Raw genomic sequence first — 23,118 nt, forward strand, 5'->3', positions numbered from 1 at the left:
AGGTGGCAAATTCTAGCTGCCTTAATAGCACAGTATACAGCACGCTGTATGCATGCCGTTACGCCGTTATTGCAGCATAGGGTGCAGAGAGAGCACTGAATGTATAAGCGGGTTGCAAGCGGCAAGAAACTCTCCCGTCAGTTTGTGCATGCACTTAATCGTTGTCGTGCGGATATCTACAACATTCAGCACAACAGATTGAGCAAGTGATGTAATCCGCAGCCTCCGGTAGGCTGCGGGTTAAAACATTAGGTCTTAGCTGAATCCTGCCCTGCTTATGCTCAGACAGGGCATAGCGCGCACCAAATGCGATTTATCTTTCTATATGCCGCGAGAAACTGTCAGCAGAGATAAGCTGATTGCAGTTTTTTGTTGCCGCTCGTCGCCAATTAGTAAATAACGAACTCGCACTTCAACAGCTCTTAGGACCTAAGAAAACTTCTGCTGTCGAAGTTAGTAAGGGGTCTGTGGATGTTTACAGCGTTGCTTGTCTCTTAGTAACACCCTCTCTCGTACTTTGGCCTCAAGCAGGGAATGTCATTCACAGAAAGGCGCGCTGTCGCTAGCCAAGATAGACTTGATAAATCGGCGTTGTGTAAGGAACGGCTGCCCGTGGATGTTGTGTATTGTCTCCATTATCATATCACAAATATAACGCGCATCTTATCAAAAATAATCGCAATACTCCTGATCGCCTGAAACATTCTCGCAGCATTTGTGTTGAGTTGAGAACCTTCTGTGACGTTAGATGAGTTACGCAACAGCCCGAAGCAGCGTGTACGTGTCGCGGATCGCTTGCCGTCGTTTCGAGCAAGTCTACTCTCACGGGTACCAGGAATACACGTACGCATAGCTTGGCAGTATGCCACGTAGCCCCGTTGTGCGCGCGTTTCTTGCTTATTCCTGTTAGTATTCTCTCTCCTCTGCTTATCCCTTCTCACGCGAGTTCTCTTGGAACTCCACCTAAAGTTAGTGTTTACCGCAACGGTGGGGCTCGTTCTTAATCTAATCTAACCACTGGAATGGCCTAGCGAGGCGCTTCTCAACTGTCTACGATTCAGTCGGCGTACACCTACCTGCATGCGCACTATACGTCGTCTGCGCAGACTGCAGCTCTTTCATTTCGCTGCGAATATTGCCTCTACGGATGGTAACTCGTTGAGCAAGCTCACCGGTTAAAACAGCCAATGTGGATGACGTGTTCTCGAAAATTTACCCCCAACGACGAAGGGCCCGTAACTGCTAGTTTCAGAGTGCTCATTGTCTCTCTTGTATTTTATCTAACCTCAACCAGGTGAGGGTGATTTTTCCCTGCACTTGTTCAAGCAAGAGAAGCGCACGCAGTGGGACTGTAGCATAATAATCATCATCAGCCTAACTACATCCACAGGAGGACAAATGCCTTTCCAGCGTACCTCGAATTATCCCTGCCCCGGGCCAACTACTTCGGCCACCTTAGCGTCTCATCATCATCAGCCGGAGTTTACCAACTGCAGGGCAAAGGCCTCTCCCATATTTCTTCAATTAGCCCGGTCCTGTGCTAGTTGCGTTCACTTGACCCCTGTGAACTCCTTAACCTCATCCGCCAACCTAACCTTCTGTCACACCCGCTTTGCGATTCAGGTCTCAGTAATATATTACACTCACCCGTGTCTGTGCTACGCTTGTCTTCTGTTGAACCACGCAGCGGTGGCTCTCTGTTATTGCGTTTGACCACTGAGCCGGGAGGTGAGACGCAACGCGCCCGTTTACTGTACGTTGTCAGTCCACATTCAAGAAACGGGTCCTGGCGCCCTCCACTAAGGCCTCGCTTAGTGGAGGGCGCCCCCCCCCCCCCCCTTCGAATCAGGACAATAAACCACTTCATTGGCAGAGGATTGAATTTCCTTCCCATAAGGGCAATGCAGATGCACATAACATTGTCTCACGTTCTTATAACCTCTGATATGCGGTGCAGTTGAGTTGTCGTATTAAGAACACGCTGCACTTAATCCACGATGTAAATGTATGCGTAGCGGTAAATGTGGCTGTCTGTATCGAGCCACCTAAGCGGGGTTGGGCGCCAAGTGTCGCGTTCGCGCAGTTATCTAGCGACAGCCTCGGATCATATGCACTTGCGTTCAATTACGCAATGATTTCGTCAAGGACTCCGACTTGTACTGGTTCATGATGACTGAAGCAGACAGTCAAGGCCGAATCTGCGAAAACACTTCTGCATTTCTGCTCCCTCTGCTCGAGCAGAGTGAGGGCAACGATCATTCACCAAACGAGATCCCAAAGAACGCTGGCAAGTGCTCGGCCAATATAGGAATCATTAAAAAAAAAATGGTAGGATTTTGACGTAATTAAACCGTGTATGACGGGTGAAATCTTTTGCGTAGCAATTGGAAGTTTATGGAGAGTGGAAATCTGGGAAAGTTGGTACATTGTGAACCAAAGAGGCCAGTCAAAAAAGGACAAGAACGAAGAGAAGAGACGTTCACCACGACGACTGGACTAGCAGCTGTTCTTTATTGAAAAAATTTAAACAAACAACTGGTCTGCTCACACTCAAACACTGTCCGCACGGTAACTTCTGATAGTCTGTGTTTTTCGATAATGTAATTTAGCGTCTCAACTTGGCTGAATTTTCAGGAATCTGCAAAAAACTGCAGTCATCTGTGGCGGAACTTCTCGTCGTGCCGAGCCGATCAGCCGATTGGACGGGCTGCGCCATCTGGCGAACCGCGATCACCGCCTCGCCCTAAGCAGGATATTGGTTGCCTTGCAGTTCGACAGGTGGCCTAGGCTGTCGAATCGGCTGATACGCTCACGACGAAAAGTTCCGCCGCAGACGACTGCAGTTTTTTTTGCCGATTCCGGCAAATGCAGTAACGTTCAGAAGTTAAATTACATATCGAAAAGCGTAGACCATCCCAAGTTATCTTGTGGTCGGCATTTGAGCCCGATTATGTCTATATTTTCAGCAGGATAATTTTTCTCAACTCGGACAAATTCGGAACGCCCTGAATCTATATGGCGTTCCGTGCTCGCTTCCCTAGAATACTTGCTGGATTCGAACCCGCTCCACTCCGACGTTGTTTTTTTTTTCGTCCGAGTTCGACATGCACAAGCCACAACATTCTTGGTTTTGTTTGACCGTGAGAACTAGCGCTTTTGCACCAGAAGTATTCGCGTTAAACCATCATGCAAGAGCACTGTTAGCATTATCCGAGCACGTGTTAGACACGTGGACTGTGGCGCTGCCATCTGGTGGGTCAATCAGGGGTTAGGCGCTAGCAAGATCATTGCCCGGCTCTTATATATATATATATATATATATATATATATATATATATATATATATATATATATATATATATATATGCTAATAATATTCGAAGGACATAATGATAGAACGCTCCTGCAAGCTATGGTCGAAGGGAGAGCGAAAGCAACCCCATCCATTTTTCATGATCGAGAAAAACTGATTCGACGGCTCCTTCTGTGTAGATCACTGTCCGGCTACAGAAGACGTTTATTGCTCAAATTATTAGGATTGGAAATTTCCCCCCAAGTCATACTAGCGCTGTAATTCGTCGGCACAGGTCAATTTCAATCGGTCCTCAGTATCGGGTTTAACGCTAGTCATAAAAATCGAGAAGCATAGAACACCCCTCAGAAAAGATTACGGGAAATAAGAAATTGTTCAAACGAAAAGCTGGGTTCATACCCGTCTCTTGAAGGGTATCCAATCCCAGGTCGACCGGCAACACGCGGCCACAGATTGAACATTTTTGAGCAAATTACTGCGTGTTTCCATTCACGGCATACTGCAGTGCCAACAGATTTGATCCGGGATAAATTACCCACAACGGGCAGCCGGTTTAAAATGTTTGACCGAGTGAAACCGCAGATAGCTAGGGTCGGTTGATATCGCACGGAGGGAAAAAGTATGCACAGAGGCGTTGAACTTTATCGTACCCCCGCCAGACGGGTGCGCATATGGAGATCGGTGGGCGCAGTCGCCACCGGGAGGAGGGGATCGTGTGAACCGCTCCCGCCAGGAGCTAGCTGCCTCCGGAGGACGGGACAGCCAGCAGCGGTGGCCGTTACGTAAGAGCGGAAAATAACCGACGGATCGCGGGCGCCTCTAGACAGACGCATAATATAGAGCGAACCGGAAACACCGCTGAATCCGAACGGTGTTGTGCCGCCCTGACTGCTATGCGCTCTGTCTCAGTGCAGCCGTGGGAGCGGATGCGTGCGGACGTAACGGAACACGTGCGACGACGCTCCGTCCAAGTCATCGCTTGACAACCAGAGTTTGATTCCTGCGGACGACGTGAGGGACAAATGGCAGGCCGTCTTTCAGATGTTTCACGGCGTTTTAGGTTTATGTAGCAGAACTAATACAGTCTGCTTGAATTTTCAAACGGCGCTTTTTCCTTCATTCGTTCAACCGTGCTGTCTAAGGTAAGCCTTGAGCGCTGTCTCTCTCTCCCCCTCCCCCCGTCTTCCTTCTCTCTACGATGCATGCAGCTCATCGTAAGGCATGAAACGTTCGCGGATATTTCAGAGGGCGGTTATTAACATGGGAACCAGTTTCGTTGGATTCTTTCCAAGCCAGCACAGAAACTCTAACGCGATTGCTACGGAACTTAACGATGGACATAAGATTTTGTGTTCTTATTAAGGGACGTGGCCCTCTCCATGCGTAAAGCTGCAGTTATGTGCGCAATACGACTTGCCAAGTATTCTAGAAAACTGACATTAAGAAGCGCTTTTCGAGCAGATCGTGATGTGTATTCCTTCTCCGCAGTAAATATGTGCAGATAGATAATTGTACGAAGCATTTTTCTGGCAGGCGCTAGTTGACACGTGTTCTAGTCCCTTGCAAAAGCCCTCTGGTCTCCTATGCGCTCGTATAAAACCCTCCAGAAATTTCCTCGGAGATAACAATGCCGCCCACCAGCTTGCGTGAAGGCGTTGCTCCCGCGTATTCCGTTCCTCAGATGTGCGAGTAGCGGAGTATACCATGTGCATGCGCTCAGACGATTGCTATTGGGAAACCTTTTCGCGTATGTGAACTCTGTTGTGCTCTTCGGTGTTGATCGAGTACCCCTTATAAATGAATATCTTTGGTTGCCAGCGTAGTCTGCTCCATCAAAACAATGTCACTCGCCTTAGCGGGATACGGAATGCATTGCAATACCTTCAAATCAAAGCGTACCGGGTTTTCGCAGTCTATACACACCAGTTTAATGCAGGCAACGGTGCGTGCGTGCGTGCGTGCGTGCGTGCGTGCGTGCGTGTGTGTGTGTGTGTGTGTGTGTGTGTGTGTGTGTGTGTGTGTGTGTGTGTGTGTGTGTGTGTGTGTGTGTGTGTGTGTGTGTGTGTGTGTGTGTGTGTGTGTGTGTGTGTGTGTGTGTGTGTGTGTGTGTGTGTGTGTGTGTGTGTGTGTGCGCGCGCGCGCGCGCGCGCTCCGCAAGCAGTGTTGCGAAGCTTTTAGTAGACATGTATGCGCGAGCAAGAGATCTGCGGGCGCTGTTTGTGTTCAAACAGTGACAAGGGAACAAACCTTTCGTTAGTACGCCAGTTCAGGCCGGAAAGGTGCTCCGATCTATTTTGTTAATGCGAAGTCATCCGATAACAATAAAACTACTGCTTCAAGGAAGCCCATTGTTAGTATCTGGCAGTCGTTCTCCACGCGTCTCAAAGTCATAAAAAAGGAAGATTCACCGAGCATCCAACCGCTTGCGGAAGCACTGTTGCTGGTCCGTAACCACGAATGAACACCGTTCGATCCGCCCGCGACCGGTCTTGAAGAGCCTTGGCTCTTGCTTTGACGCATTTCCCAATGCGCGCTCGGCAGTGTTTAATCTTGCGCCCCGACGGCTGCGTTTACATCCACATTGGAAGTTGGGAATTGGGCCTGTTTTAGTCTGGAGTTATTCAGAGCAGTTCGTGGTGACATCCCATATAGAACATATTAGGCTGCGCCGCATTGCGGCTCGAAGCAGCAGAGACCGTGCCAGTTGCGATATATGCCACCCTTCAGAAAAGAGGACCGCCAATATCGCCTCCCATTGCGTGGCTTGAGGCTGCTGCCATGCGCAATGAATTTGTTGCGCCCGCCTCTTGGTCTCTTTAATAGCCGCGGCAATGCTCAAGCTCGGCGAACTGGACGAACGCCAGCGGCACGCTTTATCGGCCGGCTGCAGTGCTCGACCTCGTTTCCCCCGACCGAAACGAAACCGCGGGTCCGAAGTTGCGTGCTGTGTCAAGGTCGATCGCCGTGCCTCGGCGATGCAAATTATACTGCCCTGGGTCCGCCACGATTGCTTTTGGGCGACTGCCGTGCGAGAGGACAAAAGAAAAACAAAAGCGGGGACATCGCTGGTCTCGTTCGATTCACTTCTCATTCTCTCCCGCTTTGGATCGATTTTCCCGAGCACTACTTTTGTTGTAATTTATTGCAATGCCCTAATGTCACTAACTTCCTAAAAGTGCTTGCGCTAATGACGAGACCGAGCACTTGACGATAGTCGTCTTTTTCGGACCAACGTGTTGTGATACAAAGGAGCTCTGTCATCCCTCAAATGCTCATTACGATCTCGCAGATATGGTAGGGACAGGCACCCGTTCTATGCCATTTAAATATCTAATGAAATACTTACCGTATACGCGTAATGATTTATTGAAAATTGTTTTTGGGTAACAGGAGCACCCTTTTTTTTCTCTCTCTCAACCAGCCTTGAAGCTGACGCGAGAACCCTCGTTCCTTTACGTAACAGTGGCTATAGTGATCTTTCAATATCTCTCATTCTAGCTATGTATTCTCTCCGCGTTATTTGACAACGACTATATGCTCGATACTGCAACTTTTGCCAACATCAGCGTTTAACCTAGCGGCTGCTTTCACGGAAAACTTTTGAAGCAAATAATAAATCAATATAATCTAAATATAGCCCTACAGTGCCGGGTATCAATTGGCTCATTGGTCCGTGTTACCTGCATCAGCCTCATTTTGATTTTCAACCCTCATCAGTGGCTCGTTGACGTTCGCTTTCGGCTGCTGATTCTCACGTCACGTCGGTTAGATGCCTGCGGAGGCGGCCGTATTTTGATGAGGCGCGACACAAATATTAAGTGAAGCTTATATATCCTCAACAATTGGCAGCATAGCACTGCCTGTGTACATTATGCGTTGTTGCTAAGTGATGTTTTTAATTAATATCGCTAATAGAAGTGCTACTTATTATTATTGCACAGATAGAAGCGAGTATCAAGGTCAAGTAGTAATGCTGCTTAGCTCTGATGCTTGGTTTAGAAGAGGGTCTATTTGGTGAGAACGAAAAGACAGAAATACAGCTAACAAGATGGGATTGTCTTCTGGGGCTGAAGTTATGCGACGACAAATACGTGGGAATATTGATCCAGGGCACCATGCCATATTGAGACCGAAAATGAGACTCCAGCGGTCCACATTCTGGGCAGTAAAATGGTGCGCAGTTATGCCGAACGGGCCATGAAGTAGGTCGGCCATCTATGGTCATGGACTAAAGTACGACATGCTAATGGTACTATAAACATGTTACCAGGCGACCAAAACAGCGCACAGTCATTGGATGACACGAGGTCATAGTTAAACGACTTTCGGGAGAGGAGATGAAGACAATTATACAGCCTATAACGTCTGCGTCGTGGGTAGGAACCGAGTACGTCGAGCGCAGCAAGTGGTTTTCAGCCCAGATCGAGAAAGGGCAAGGACGCTTCGTGCTGCCATAGACAACTGCATGGCGTTGCCACGAAAGTTGTTTTGGCAACGACAGTTGCCCCGATGCAGTCGCCGCTAGCAAATTAGAACGCGTGCAGTATATCCTGGATATGTGCGCTAGCCAATACAGCCGCGGTTGGAACTATATGCAGCGTGTAGTGAATGTGAACGCGAAATTCGTGTCTTGTTCGTGGCTATCATGACCGCTACTCGAGCTTCACGGGAAAAGCGCGTTGTTTCCAGGTCGGTAAGTGTTGTCAACGAATATTTTTGATCCGATTAGCCTGTATCTGTGCACGACCGTTTTGAGGTCGAAATGTATGCACAGAACTTGGCGCTCATGAAATATTTCCACATGAATACAGCCCGTGTTCGCAAAGGCAGTCGGTAATTCTACTGTAGTGCATCGTATTATCTTTGCTTTACATTTGTGAGTTCGGCTGCCAATGTCGGCGTGCATCGGACAGCTCTCGCTTTCCGCTGAATCGCCGCTTCGTTGATATTGAGCGGAGTCCAAACGGCTGCCTGTGGCTTTTATGTAAAAAGTTCGATCTGCGCCCAACGCAATCCGGGCATTACACAAACGGTCGCCATTTCTTTATCCTTCGATTATCGGTGTCAAGAGGAGAAACAAGGAACGGTGAATGCTGAATAGGGCTGCTAACATACTGTACAATTCATTCTCCTGATACCGGTCAAAATAATGGATTGTGACGGATTAACGTTATTTTCCTCCGAGTTAAGAAATCATGAACGAGATCACTCATTCCAGAACATAGGGACATGTCTGGATAGTGAGTCTGTTGTATACATCATGAACGCGATTTTTGTGTAGCAAGCGGCTATTTTGAGCACTTGTGCTCTCCGTCGGACTTTACCTTAGGTAAAGTTTGAATTTGGACCATTTCGTCTGTTGTTTTATAGCCCTGGCAGGGATTCCTTTTTATGAGCGGAACTCTCGGCTGGTGACATCTCGCCTCAATCGTTTAAAGTGAAATCGGGCGTGACGTAGAGGTCAAGGTCGAGGCCACTTAAGCCATTTTCTTTGGCGTTCCTCACTTGTCTCCGGTGTCTCAATTTATTTGCGGTCATATGTCATCATGACGCGTTCGGGGCTGCCTTTGGCCGGTTCCAACTGGAAAGCCTTTCGTGTGGGGCTCAAACAGAGAATGTTCCAAACTGAATAAAAAGGGTTGTGCTTGTGTCAGCCGTGTCAGCAGGTATATACTAACAGTGCTCTGAGATGCGTACTTCACAATCACAGGAAGAAATGACCTTGCGCGGTTGTTTATACTATTGGTGATTTGATTTTGAAGTGCCTTTATTTGCCACAATCGCAGGGCACGCGCAATGGGGCTTTCCATCTCTGCGCGTGGATCTAAGCGGGAATATTGTACGCGTGTGCCAGAGCTGATCGCGTTGCTGACGCTCCAAAACACATTCTGCGGAATTCGTCCGTTTTACGAACCTTTTACGGATAATATAGGAGCCAGTGCAATAGTGTAAACATGTTCTAGTTGCAAATAATTTTGCAAGTCGAGGCAAAAGAAGATGCGCATCGTTATAACGGGCTATATGTGTTTCAAGAAACGGTATTTTTGTCCTTATTATGCATATGACATCCCTATTTCGCTCAAGGGTCAAGGAAAACGCTAGTGGGAGAAGGGGATGGGTACCAATCACTCAAGCTTTGAGCATGACGGCGCAGGTGGTGAGAAAAACAAATTCGCAAAACGGTTGCCAGCATACCGCGCCTAATGCCCTTACGCTATAATCGGAATTCCTCTAAAATGTCTGTTCTTGACTTTTTCAAGAAGGGAAAGAAAAACACACCTTTACATATATTTTACATATAGTTGGTGGGGATGGTCTTCACTGGTAAGTCAAAAGGAAAAAAAATCGACTTATTAATGCGAGACTAAATGGCGAGAGTTCGCCAAGGTGAGGGTTCGGGCTAGTGGGTATGCGTTATGTTCCATAGCGTAGCGCTTGTGTCTGTCCCTTGTCTTCTTGCTGCGCTATAGAATATAACTTTACGTGTGACTGTTGATCATAATTAACGACTCTATATGTATGGATGAAATCTAAATAAAAGGAAACTAGTAAGTTATGCAATTCAGTTGTCAACATTAACATTGATAGAACAAACATCTGGAACAGCGCGTCGGGAGTGTTTTTAGCAGCCTTAAGATTACTTTCAGCGCTTTCTAACCGGTCAATATACAGGGTTTCCAAGCTAACTTGGACCAAGTGTTTTAAAAATACAGCTAGCCCTAGCTCAGTGAAACCAATTCAGAGCTGTTCAGAGTCGCCTATGCTAACCTCTAGTATTTTTTTTTCGTTCACTAAAGTTAATAATTAGTGAAGACTAATAGCTGTATCTGTAATCATTAGCTTGAGCGAAAAAGTGTCAATGCAATAGTTGTAGATCTCTAAAAACAGCTAGCTACGTTGTTTCCATCACGCTACGACTAACGCCGACCTATTACATGCCTTTAAAAAATGTTGTCACTTGACCAGCTGTTACATTAGATCATTCGGCAAGTGTGTACAACCAGCTTCATCGTAGAGAGCCCGGTCCAGAAAAGCAGATTTTGTTATCTCTGGCGCGACTCCGGGCTTTAAAATGACGCCACACTCACCATTTTTTTTTTTTTCGCCACACGTCGTTTTCGGTTGGAAAAATTATCACTTTGCGTAAACTCTAGTTTGGCGGAAAAAAACATAGCTACCTGTTTTTTGAGATCTACAACATTTGCATTGACACTTTTTTTCTCAAGCCTATAATTACAAAAATAGCTAATTAATCTTCACTAATTAATTTTATTGAACGAAAATAATACTGGAAATTAGTATGCGACTATGAACAGCTCTGATTTGGTTTCAGTGTGTTAGGGCTAACCGTATTTGTTTTTAAAATCTTGGTCCAAGTTGGCTCGCGTGTTACAGCGCGGTATGGCGTTGTGGTGGCAAAACTTTAATATCCAAGAGACACTGGATAGGCGTCCACCTATCCGCCTAGACGGCGGCCTGGAGTCCTTGGAGCCGGGCGGCGTGTTCCGCCAATCGGATTAGACCTAGCTGAATTTTCTAGCGCAACAGTAGAGTCCCCAAAATTATTCTGTTTTTGTCTATTCAATTCTATTCAGGGTCAGAGCCTATCCAGAAGGTGAGACCGCGGGCAATCTTATGAACTCCTTTATTTCCTTGAAAGTTATTAAAATCAGTGTTAAATGAAGTGCGTGTGTGCTGGTTGCTAAATACAGAAGATGGTAGAATTAATACAAAAATGAAAGATTATATTTGGAATATGCCTCTAATAGTGGTTTTGACATATCTCGATTGAAACGTCACGTGGAACAGGTAGCTGCCGCTGACCTGAAATTGACTGGGGTCTCGGGTTTGTGGACGAAATCTTTTTATAAACCTGACTAATGTTCGCTTCTAAGTGGAAGAAGCGTAACCTGCAGGCTTCTGAAAACAATTTTCATGCGAGAGGTGAGATCAACAAGATCCAAAGAAATGACCCATCTCCGTCGGTGTGAGGAGCGAGCGGGTGCAACATTTCCCGGTATTAGTTTGGCAGATCTGCGCTGTAATACTTCACAAAACTATAGCGGCCATCTATCCGCGTTTGCCTCAGGTGATCAGTAAATATTGTCACGGACAACAGGGCTAGACTTGACTAAAACGGCGGGACGAAGCTGTACCAGCAGGCGAAGTTCGGCACACAGCACGCGAGAGTCAACTTCAGTGTCCTCTTCCTCCAGGCGCAGCGAGAACACGGGGACACCAGGTGGCATTACTCCCCCTCTTAAAAACGAAATAAGGGACGGAGCGCGAGCGATGGCCAATGTAAGCGAAACGAAAGACCAGCACATGGACAGCATAGATAACGGAGGCGGGGTAAGGTGCCCTACGCGACAACGAAACAAGCGCATAGCGCACTACCGCGTGAAATAGCGCTTCATGCGGACAACGTGCACGACTTCGGAGCGTGGTTGCCGACGCGAGGGCTACACAGTACCCACTGGACGAACTTCGTAAGTCACTTCCGTGACTCGGCGCAGAACTTCGTAAGGTCCGAAGTAACGGGAAATCAGTTTATCACACAAGCCGGGCCGACACACCGGGGTCCACACCCAAACTTTCTCTCCAGGATGGTATTCGACGTGTCGATGACGGAGGTTGTAGCGGCGTGCATCCGTGCCCTGCTGTTGTTGAATGTGAATGCGGGCAAGTTGACGTGCTTCCTCAGCGCGCTGAGCAAACTGCTCGGCGTCTGGCGTGAGTGGATGATCATCTGTGCAGCTCGGAAGCATGGCATCCAACATCGTCTGAACGTCACGTCCGTAGACTAGGCGAAATGGTGTAAAACGCGTCGTCTCTTGGGTGGCCGTGTTGTAGGCATATGTGATGTAGGGGAGAATTTCATCCCAGTTTTTGTGCTGCGAGTCTATGTACATTGCAATCATGTCGGCGATGGTTTTGTTGAGTCTCTCCGTGAGGCCATTCGTCTGCGGGTGATATGCAGTAGTTTTTCGGTGGCTGGTATGACTAAGCTCGAGCACGTCATGCATGAGCTGTGCCGTAAACGCGGTGCCTCGATCGGTTACGAATAGGGACGGTGCACCATGACGCAACACGATTTGCTGCATAAAGAATTGGGCGATCTCAATTGATGTGCCCCGCTGCACTGCCTTGGTTTCCGCATAACGTGTGAGATAGTCAGTCGCGACTATAATCCATTTGTTACCCATCGATGACAGCGGAAATGGGCCCAGTAGGTCGATGCCGACTTGGTCAAATGGCGACCGAGGTGGAATAATAGGTTGGAGCAAACCCGCGGGCTTGAGAGGAGGCACCTTTCGACGCTGACACTCGCGGCAGCCTCTGACGTAGCGATGGACAGCGTCAGAAAGTTTAGGCCAATAATAGGCTTGACGAACTCGAGCGAGTGTGCGTGCAAAGCCCAAGTGGCCGGATGTGGGCTCATCGTGGCAAGCAAAAAGGATATCGTCGCGAAGGTCGGCCGGCACGACAAGGAGGTGCGCTCGATCAACAGTGCTGGAGTTTTTCTTGAATAAAACGCCATTCCGAAGACAGAATGCAGAGAGGTGCCTTCCAAACTGACGGGGGACGTCAGCAGCGCGACCCTCCAGGTGGTCAATGACAGGTCGAAGTTCTGGGTCAGCTCGCTGTCGGGTCATTATGTCTGAGGCATTCACTAGTCCAAGAAACCCTCTGTCATCCGTGACGTTATCGACAAATCCGATGGGTGCCCGGGAGAGCGCGTCAGCATCTTCGTGCTTCTGACCAGATTTGTACACAATGGAGTAATCAAATTCTTGGAGGCGAAGGCTCCATCGTGCTAGGCGCCCCGATGGGTCACGGAGATTGGCCAGCCAACACAAAGAATGGTGGTCAGTAACGACTTTAAACGCACGGCCATAGAGGTAAGGCCTAAATTTCATAGTTGCCCACACAACCGCGAGGCATTCCTTTTCCGTAGTGGAATAATTTGTTTCAGCGCGGGAGAGCGTGCGGCTGGCATACGCAATGACCCTTTCCACGCCAGCTTGGTGTTGTACGAGTACAGCGCCAAGGCCGATGTTGCTGGCGTCGGTGTGGACTTCGGTGGCAGCGTCTTCATCAAAGTGCGCAAGAACAGGGGTAGTTTGCAATCGTCTGCGCAGCTCCGCAAAAGCCTCCTGTTGCTTGGCAGCCCACACGAACTGTGTATCATCCCGCGTGAGGCGGGTCAGGGGTGCGGCTATCTTGGAAAAGTCGGCGATGAAGCGGCGGTAGTACGCACACAAACCCAGGAAACGTTTTAAACTCCTCTTCGTGGCAGGAACGGGAAATTTGGCGACAGCGGCAGTTTTGTCGGGGTCTGGCCTAACGCCTGCGGCACTCACAAGATGACCGAGAAACTTCAACTCTTTGTAGCCAAAGTGGCACTTCTCGGGCTTGAGCGTCAAGTCAGCTGACCGGAGGGCGTCTAATACTGCGCGAAGGCGTTCGAGGTGTTCTCCAAAGGTTTCAGAGAACACGACAACGTCGTCGAGATAAACTAAACAGATTTGCCATTTGAGGCCGGCGAGAACGGTGTCCATCATGCGCTGAAAAGTAGCCGGCGCTGAACATAGGCCGAATGGCAGCACTTTAAACTCATACAGTTCATCTGGGGTGACAAAAGCTGTTTTTTCGCGGTCCCGCTCATCGACCTCAATCTGCCAGTACCCGCTCTTCAAGTCAGTGGAGGAGAAGTACTGGGCACGGCGAAGCTTGTCGAGCGAATCGTCGATACGGGGCCGCGGGTAGACGTCTTTTTTAGTGATGTCGTTCAACTTTCGATAATCAACACAGAAGCGAAGGGTACCATCCTTTTTTTTCACCAGCACGACAGGGGACGACCACGGACTGTTGGAGGGTTGGATGACACCATCACGAAGCATCTCCTGAACCTGTGTCTGAATCGCTTCACGTTCCGTCGTTGAGATGCGGTACGGCTGCTGGCGTATAGGGCGGGCATCGTCGGGAGTAATTATGCGGTGCTTCACAAGAGGTGTTTGCCGAATTTTCGATGACGTCGCGAAACAAGCACTGTATTTTAGAAGGAGAGAACGCAGATCGTGCTGCTGTGTTTCCGAGAGATCTGTACTAATATCCAGACGATCAAGGGATGGGCGCACATTTTCAACTTCTCCGAACGTAAAACATTCAGAAACGTCCGCTAAGGCGTCGGCGAATGCGACTGCAGTAGCGCGGAAAAGATGGCGGGGTTCGTTCGTAAAGTTAGTCACCAGGAGTTTGGATCGGCCGTTACGCAGATGGATGAGGCTCCGCGCCGAGGTGACGCCGTGGGTGAGCAAAAGGGACTGGTTGCCCTCAGCGACCGCCGTTCCGTCACGTAGTTCATCGCAGTTAACAGTCACAAAAACACTAGAACGTTGCGGAATAGAAACGCTCTCGGCAGAAATTCGAAGAGGGGCACGGCTTTGGCGGTCTGCGGTGTCAGTATCATCAGCTTTCTCGGTCGAAAAGGTCACGGTGCGCTTCCGGAGATCGATAATGGCCCCATACTCCCGGAGAAAATCGACACCAAGGATACAGTCGCGGGAGCAGTCAGGTATCACAAGGCAGCTGACAACAAACGTGGAGTTGCGAATTTGGACTCTCGCCGTGCATTGACCGCTCGGAGTACGACATGTCCGCCAGCGGTTCGAATCTGCGTGCCAGACCATGGCGTCATCACTTTCTTTAGAAGCGCCGCTAGCTTCCCGCTTAAAATCGAAAAAATCAGCACCAGTGTCTACCAATGCGCTAACCTTATAGCCGTCGAGGAGCACAGGTATATCCAGCGAGAGTCTGTCTTCACGTGTACGAACTGTCGTCGGGGCCGTCAAGTCGCGGTCACTCACAGGTCGCGTTGTCGGGGGGTCTTCGTCGCGTCGATTTGAAGCGGCCTCGCCCCCTGAGGTCGCTGTCTTTAGTTTTCCCGGCTCGGACTAGGCGACCGTCGCTGCGCCATCCCGGATGAGCTGGGCTGCGAGGATAGTCGGCGTGGAGACGGAGATCGTGACTGCCGTCTAAAAGTTGGCGCCATGCGCTGCTGGGCTACGTAGTCCTCAATATCCCGGGGTCGTTGGCCTAAAGGAGGGTTACGCATGTCGATGGGGAAACCCTTCAGTCCCAGTTGTCGATATGGGCACTGTCGATACAGGTGACCAGCTTCTCCGCAGTGGAAGCACAGGCGCTGCCGATTTGGGGCACGCCACAGGTCTGCCTTTCGCTGGGGTGGTCGGCGGTTGTCGATGTACGGCTCGGGGTGGGCTGAATAAAGTGAGCCTTGGTCGGGTGGCAGTAATTGCGTGGAATCAGTCGGGGGACGTCGCAAGATGTCCGCATACGTTGGCCGACAGGACTCGGTGGAAAAAGATGGCGGGTTAGCAGCTGGTACCGAAGGCCGAAGTGCTTGCTGGAGTTCTTCTCGGACAATACTAGCGACAGAGCTGACCGTCGGCTGGGGAGCACCGAAAAGCTTCTGGAGCTCTTCACGCAAAATGGAGCGGATGATGTCGCGAAGAAGATCCGGACTAGCCCCGAAGGCCGAATGCGGCTCAGTGAGCGAAGCGGCGAGTACCGGCCTGTCGTAGGTCGCAGACCGCTGCTGGAGCATCCTTTCCATCGTGATTGCTTCCGAAACAAACTCGGCAACTGTGCTCGGCGGGTTGCGCACGAGCCCAGCGAACAGTTGTTCCTTAACGCCGTGCATGAGATGGCGCACCTTTTTCTCTTCGGGCATGGCCGGGTCAGATCGTCGGAACAACCTAGTCATGTCCTCCACGTACATGGTTATAGTCTCGTTCGGCATCTGTATTCGAGAGCGTAAGGCCCTTTCCGCTCGTTCTCGGCGATCCGGGCTGGTGTAGGTGTCCAGGATGCAGCGGCAGAACTCGCGCCACGATGTTAGCACGCCTTCACGATTCTCGTACCAAGTACGAGCGCCATCTTCCAGGCTAAAGAAGACGTTCCTGAGCTTTGCGGCGTCGTCCCACTGATTAAATGCGGCGACCCGTTCAAACTGGGTGAGCCAGTCTTCGAAGTCTTCCGTCTGACAGCCGTGGAAAGCCTTAGGCAGTCGTGGGCTCTGTAGAGTGTAGTACGTTGGAGTTTGGATGACAGGTCGAGGGGCGGCTGCGGTGGTGAATTCCAACGGCCCGTGCTCAGGTGGTAGGCCTAGGTTCCTCCGGCTAGCGCGGTGAACAGGAGTATCGATTGGCACAGGACCTGAATCCTGGGTATGCGGAGGAGTGCGGGACATATACTGGGATCGATACCCTGCGCCGACACCAAAATATGTCACGGACAACAGGGCTAGACTTGACTAAAACGCCGGGACGAAGCTGTACCAGCAGGCGAAGTTCGGCACACAGCACGCGAGAGTCAACTTCAGTGTCCTCTTCCTCCAGGCGCAGCAAGAACACGGGGACACCAGGTGGCAATATCAACTAAGCCTAGCATGCGTATCCGTGCACACAGACATGCAATACACGCATTGGAGGAAGGAGGTTCATTTTCACTCCTCCAATCTTCGAGTTGTAATCATAGGAACTGTGAGAGCCCCACTATGCTCCTAGAAAGTAGACGCTAGGGTGAGGTACGTTTTACGAGAATTGTACACAGTAAACGAAATCACATCTTTTTAGGTGCTTTTTCGTGTTTAACTGGCACCCTCCAGAAAAGGTGCATTAAAGTACTGATGCACCCCTTGTGTCGGCGCAGCAAGCAGCCTTACACCCATTAAAAGAGAACTCTAGTACCTCAATACACGGTTTTCTGGAAGGTGTGAGTTATCGACCCGGAAAAGTTGCAAGCTTGTTTAACAGCGTGTGCACACACGCACGGACGCAAGCATTGGTGCATCTGTTATGGGAGGAGCTACCGAGACGTCTAATGCCACACTATGCTTGCATACTTTCTTCGTGGTATGTGTGTGGCTGCACGAGTCTCAATAATTTCACAATCAAAGAAGGAATGATAAGAAAATGCAGTAGTGACTGCAAATAAGGAATTGCTGGCACTCCCGTCCTTTGTAATGAGCATATTTGAGAAAGATGAACTTACTGCTCGTCCAGCCACTGTATTAAGGTGAAATGGTGTTTCCTCATATTTCGCGAACGGATTTATGACCCTTGAGATAACAATATGTCGGAAATTTGTCGGTTTGTATTCACAATCTGACTCCTTTACTTGACGGAAGTCCTATACAGATTATCTGAGGGAAGCGCGGAACGCTGGCGCCGGCCCGCGTAGTTTCCAGTTTCGTGTTATCATAATAAATACGTACCTGGTACACAAAGAGTAACGTTATGCCTTCGATACTCCATATAATACTTCTCTCTTTACCGTCAGTGAATCTGTCCCAGTGAGCAGGTGACAGAAAACAATCTGCAAGATTTGTTTTTTTTTTTTTTGGCAATACCTTTGCCACCATTTGCATGAGGCTCTTGGCAGCCTGGCCATCTGTACCACGAGTCATGAAAATATTGTAGAAAAATGCAGGAAGCTCGCGTACGATCCACCCTGCCGTGCGTTTTCTCTGAAAATTAACAACATAGCACATTTGTCCTCTCCACAGAAGCCAGCACGGGTTCCATAAATTCCGGCACATTCTGTCGCACTTTCCGCATAGGTTGCAGTCATCTCAACCTTGGTTCACACTAACTACTTGAGGGAACTACCTGAGCTCATTACACAATGTGGCACACTCCCGAGTCCCTAGTCAATACATCCTTTGTCGTCCGGGTCAGCACTGTTAAGTGGCGATTAAAACAAAACGAAGTAAAGTGAATCAATGATACACATTCTCTTAGTAAATAAAAAAAAAGAACTGTGCAAATACCAGTTGCCGACATGCTAGACGAAGGTGCCCTACAGTGGCTGGGGGGATGGTTAGCCCCGAGAAAAACTTGCTGTCAACGCTTGTTGACTGACAACTATATATGGGAAATCAATTTACGCAAAAACGCCAGTCGCAGACAGACGCGCGGGTGATGTTATTTCGTTTCGTTTTGCTCTTGCAACCTGGTTAAAGTGCTCTAGAATATTCTAGAGCACTTTAACCTGGTACTCTGTTATCAATGGTTTTTGCATAGCCGGATTGTCTTGGACGCACTAGAAGGCGCAGGCTGATTTTGAAATGTCGTCCGGTCGCGGTGGCATTGTTCGACGGGGCACGGAAAAGCTCTCATGTCGAAGAATGAAGCGAGCTGCCCACCGCTGCAGCGATTAAGAAATAATTACACGTTCTTAGCGTGGCGGTGTAACACGTGTAGCTGGCGGCACGTGCCGGAACATTTACGTGCGTTCCGCAACACCTGCATAGCACTGATCTCCACTTCGGAAGAAAAAAAAGAAAATGAAAGCGATGATGAAGTACCTCATAAGCGTTTTGCTCACACTTCATTCCACCGCCCAACCCTCCTGAAATGTTGCGACTCTCGTGAACACTTTACTTTATGCCGAGATTTCTTTTCCGCACCTGGCATCCTAAGGTCGCAGAGAGTTCCTTTCAAGAGAGATGTTTCGCAGCGGTGGCTCAGTTGTTAGTACACTCGACTGCTCATCGCAAGGAAACGCGTTCGATCCTAATTTGGCGTCCGTGCTGACTGCAATGTCGGTGCATATTTAAAACGTTGGCTGCGGTTTAGCTCTGATTATCCCTAGTTAAATTGGAAAGCAACGGCTGCATGACTACGCTTGTGGCCAAATGAAGAGTCGGATGCATAAGTTCACTCACCGTTTTTGGTTCATTTTTATGCCACAGCCGGTCGCACACAGAACACACATTTCCAAAGAGGGTGTTTGTAAAGCGGCGTTGAAACTCTCGCGTAGCCGAATCGTGCTCGCTCACTCTTTGTGCTAAGTCTGCGCGCCGACAACCTTCGACGTCTTCAGGCTCAACGATTGAACCACCCAAAGCCATCTTTTTTCTTCTGGCTCTTCATCCGTTTCTTCTGCACGCCATCTCCCGAGGGTTTCGTTGCGCCTGCCATTTGTGGCTACGACATACGAGTGTGGAGCGAAAATTTGGCTGCGGGCGACCGAGCGTTCCGTTGAACGCATCAAATTTCACCGGAGGTTTAGGTGGTGGGGGTAAAGGCGTTTATTGCATCTAAATATGAGGGACACTTCAGCTCCACCTTTAAGGGTACGCAATAGCGTAGGTTACCTGCCCACATATAAACCCCCCTTTTAACCAAGCCGCAGGAACATGCCTTGGTGGCCTATAGGGGTAACGTATACCAGGATCTTGGCAGGCTGATTCTGACATAACCGTCCCATGTGAAACGAGAGACCGAAATTGGCAGCTCCTGCCATTTGCGGCTACGGCATACGAGCATATGCGACGAGCCGAGCTGGCTGGAGTATTGTTGCTTTCGTAACAAAACACCTGATAGTAAAAATTTCTGGAATCCTCTATTACGGCTTCCCCATATCCTGAGTCGCGTTGGGATGTTAAACCCTGCAAACCAAACGAAACCAAATATTGGTGGAAGCTTATCTATGGACACTGTTTTCACAAACTGTTGCTCAGTAACTGGAAAAGCTTGGGTGGCTGTTTCGCGTTTCCACAGGGCTGGGTAGGGTAGGTCTTAAGCCAGCGCAGAGCGCTTTAAAGTAGTTTTTCGCGATGGCGATGTGATAAATGTTTGGAAAAGACGGTGTGCTCCGGTAAATCTTTTCTTAGATCGAAGTGTCGTTTGAATTGTATGTTGTCGTCTGGCCCACCCGCTGCCGGTAGAGGGCAGCGCCTCGTTTGAGCTTCTGTACTCCAGGGTGAACAACCGACAGTTACCCTTAAGCCACTCTCCTTCCAGGTAAAGTTCGTTTCCAAGTTCTGAAAAATATTCTGAAAACATTAGTCAACAATTTGCTTTGTAAATAATGCATTCGCGTCTTAATTGCTAAGCGGCTGGGATCAGCAGTCCACCACCGGTATCATTCCAGTTCATCCTCGTGAGCTTTTGTTATGGCCTCCCTTGCGCATTTCCGTGCCATCCTGCTTAATATGAAGCAAACGAGTGAGTTTCATTTTTCGACTCGGAGCGCAAGCATATATGTCATTTCTGATATTCAAAACAACAATCTCTCGCACTCCGAAAGCAGCGTGGCTTTGTTCCGTGCGCCAGCCTGGTATATTAAAAGGTGAAGACATGGTCAATAGTGTATTGGATTTAGCTCGTTCATTCTCGATAATTTGCATAGTTTCTGGTGATTAAGAAGTGTTCTGCTGAAATGGAGCGTAGCCTTGCTGGAATAGAACCACAGGGGCGCCTCAACATCGAGAGAGAGAGAGAGAGAGAGAGAGAGAGAGAGAGAGAGAGAGAGAGAGAGAGAGACTAAACTTCAATTGTTTAACGGAATAGCGTGGGTGGCTTCCTCAGTCCAGGATACCATTGGCCTGAGCTGTCTCCCAGGCCCTGGTGAGCAGGCTGCGCTGCTCAGAGAGACCCGTGTGGACCAGCTCTGCCTCCCACTCCGCTTGGCTGAGCGCTCGAGCTTTATATTTCTCTAATTGCTCTTTGCAGTTCCATATCGTGTGAAGGATGTCCGAGACTTCACCGCATGCAGTGCAACCCCTCTCACATACGGGGAACTAATACAATACTTCAAATTAGAAAGAAAACGATACGCAGAACCTCAACATCGAGTCTGAACATTAATCACAGCGTCCTGGCGACGAATGCCAGCGGCGGAAATGACAGATTCTCCGCGCAAACGCTGTTCCGGTTTCGGTGCAGACGTGCTCGGAGGGTCACGGCGCAGAGGCTGCGTCATCCACGTAGGTGCCGATTTCCTTGAAGTGCGAGGCGTTCCTCCAGCCTATCGCGAGTACGTCCTCAGGAAACCCGACACATGTGTTAGCGATCTTCTTGAGTGTCTTTCTTGGCAAGCCTGCATTATGCTCGCTATAGTTGCTGTTTGATGCGGGAGACTCGGTACCGCTGAGCCAAGGTGTGCTGCTTCTTCCTTTAACAGCTTCAACCGCTAGCGTGTTGGGATTTCCAATCTTCTCGCCTCCCTCTGTCTACGCTCGTAACCCATCAACGCATTATAAACGCGTCTAAATTACTTGCAAATGCGTCATCGGGTGCGCGGACGTATGCATGAGCTAAACGACATGAAATGTGTTTAGCTGCTATCTCTCCGAGTATATATTCTCCATATTCTTTGTTACTTTTCCTTCGTTGTTCTGTAGCCGCGCTTACGCCGTGTCATATCGCTTGTACAAGGAATGCACGTACTCGCCGCCGTAAGTTCATGGAACGTAGTTAGGGCGGAGCGGTGGAACAATCACATTACTTTGAGTAATGACCTAATTGTCAAAGGTTATTGGTGCAGCGACTAATTCCCGTGGTTAAGATTTGAAGGTTATATTTCTTGCAACCCGCATGAAAAGCTGCCAAAATGCATTTCGCGAACGGCATCCCTTGGCATAAACTCCAGGAGCAAAACATCAGTTGTGGTTTAACTCTGGTTAACGCTAGTTGAATTGCGATAGCAACGGCGGAAGCTTCTTTTGCCTGCTACACTATTCCCCTATCACGCTCTATCAGAGTAAGGTGTTACATTATAGGGGACACTTAAAAGCTTATCCTTTTAGAGTATGACGTGAGAGCGTAAGCTACCAGCCCATATATAAATGAGAAGGGTTCAATGCTGCTGAACCGAATGTGGAGCGAAAGCATTAGCTGCGGCTAACCGTGCGTTGTTCTGCTTCTTCCTCGTCCTCTTCTTCGTCTTTTTCGTCTGAATTTGTCTTCTTCATCTTCGTCTTTGCCTTAGTCTTCTTCTTCATGGTCGTCTTTTTATTCGTCTTCTCCTTCTTCGTATTTTTCGTCTTCTTCTGCTTCGTCTTAGTCTTCGTCGTAGTCATCTTCTTCATCTACTTTTTCTTCGTCTTCAACTTTTTCGTCGTCTTCGTCCTCGTCTTCTTGCGGCTGTTCAATGTCAAACGTGGCCTCCGCCGGGACCACGCGACGGGCCGAAACCTGGCCCAGTATTGCTATTGCAACAAAAGGGTTCAGCGCATGTCACCCAGGTTTATCACTCGGTAGCCTTTTTTTGTTTTATATTTTGTTTTTATTCATTTCGATATCCACCTTGTCATTGCCTTTGAAACAATACCACAATAGAATTAATTAATTACATAACCTTATAAATTCGTGAAGCCCGGCGCAGTTCTCCCTCTGCGAAGAAAAAAAAAATCATTCGCATTGAGTTCAAGTTCGTTACGTCTTACAGCGCAAGTAGTGCGTGCGTTTCGTGTGTAATTGGCTTCATAAACTACGCCACAAGGAAGAAGACAACTGCGCAGGACAAAGGCTGCTAATCCAGCTGCCCCTCGAGCTCTGTTTTTTCTTCCTTGCGTATGCGTCTTTTTCTTTTTTTTATTGTTGCTGGCGAAAATTTTCAATATGCCATATCAAGACGCCCATAAGTCAGGCTGATTTTGCCCATTCATGTGTCCATGCTTCAAATACGGGACGCTATCAACCACAGTGCGCTATCCGGTACGGGTACCTCAGACCTACCTGCATCCCTTGCCGATCAGTGGGCGCTCTCTGAGTTTCCGGTTTGGTTAGTGTTTGATCCACGGGTAGTGGCCTTCCCCACAGTCTCCGCGTGCCTCTTGCACGCGTTATGGCCGTTGGTGTTATTGGTCGCTGTTCTGCAACGCTGCAGCGCGCTCCCCGCGGAGAGCGAGAGGCGTCGTGTTTTTCGCGTTGCCTCCCTCCTCGTCGTTTCGCTCCACGGGCAGCCGCACTCCCTCCCTGGCTTGCGTCCTT

General features: G+C 49.0%; 1 protein-coding gene across 5 annotated transcripts in view; it reads left to right on the forward strand.

The window, feature by feature from the left end:
- The window catches only part of LOC146209717 (prestin-like), a 235,849-nt gene that overhangs the window by 144,615 nt on the left and 68,116 nt on the right, over positions 1 to 23,118 (forward strand). Inside the window, exon 1 of one of the 5 annotated variants that reach the window (XM_084603126.1) lies at positions 4,216 to 4,455. The exons of the other annotated variants lie outside the window; for them this stretch is intronic. The gene's annotated coding sequence lies outside the window, so the exon portion shown is untranslated. Of the gene's footprint in view, positions 1 to 4,215; positions 4,456 to 23,118 lie in introns of those variants that run through there. 5 annotated transcript variants of the gene reach the window in all.

The sequence above is a fragment of the Amblyomma maculatum genome, chromosome 1 (assembly GCF_055883805.1).
Source record: "Amblyomma maculatum isolate TAMU_Amacu chromosome 1, ASM5588380v1, whole genome shotgun sequence".
NCBI lineage: Eukaryota > Metazoa > Arthropoda > Arachnida > Ixodida > Ixodidae > Amblyomma > Amblyomma maculatum.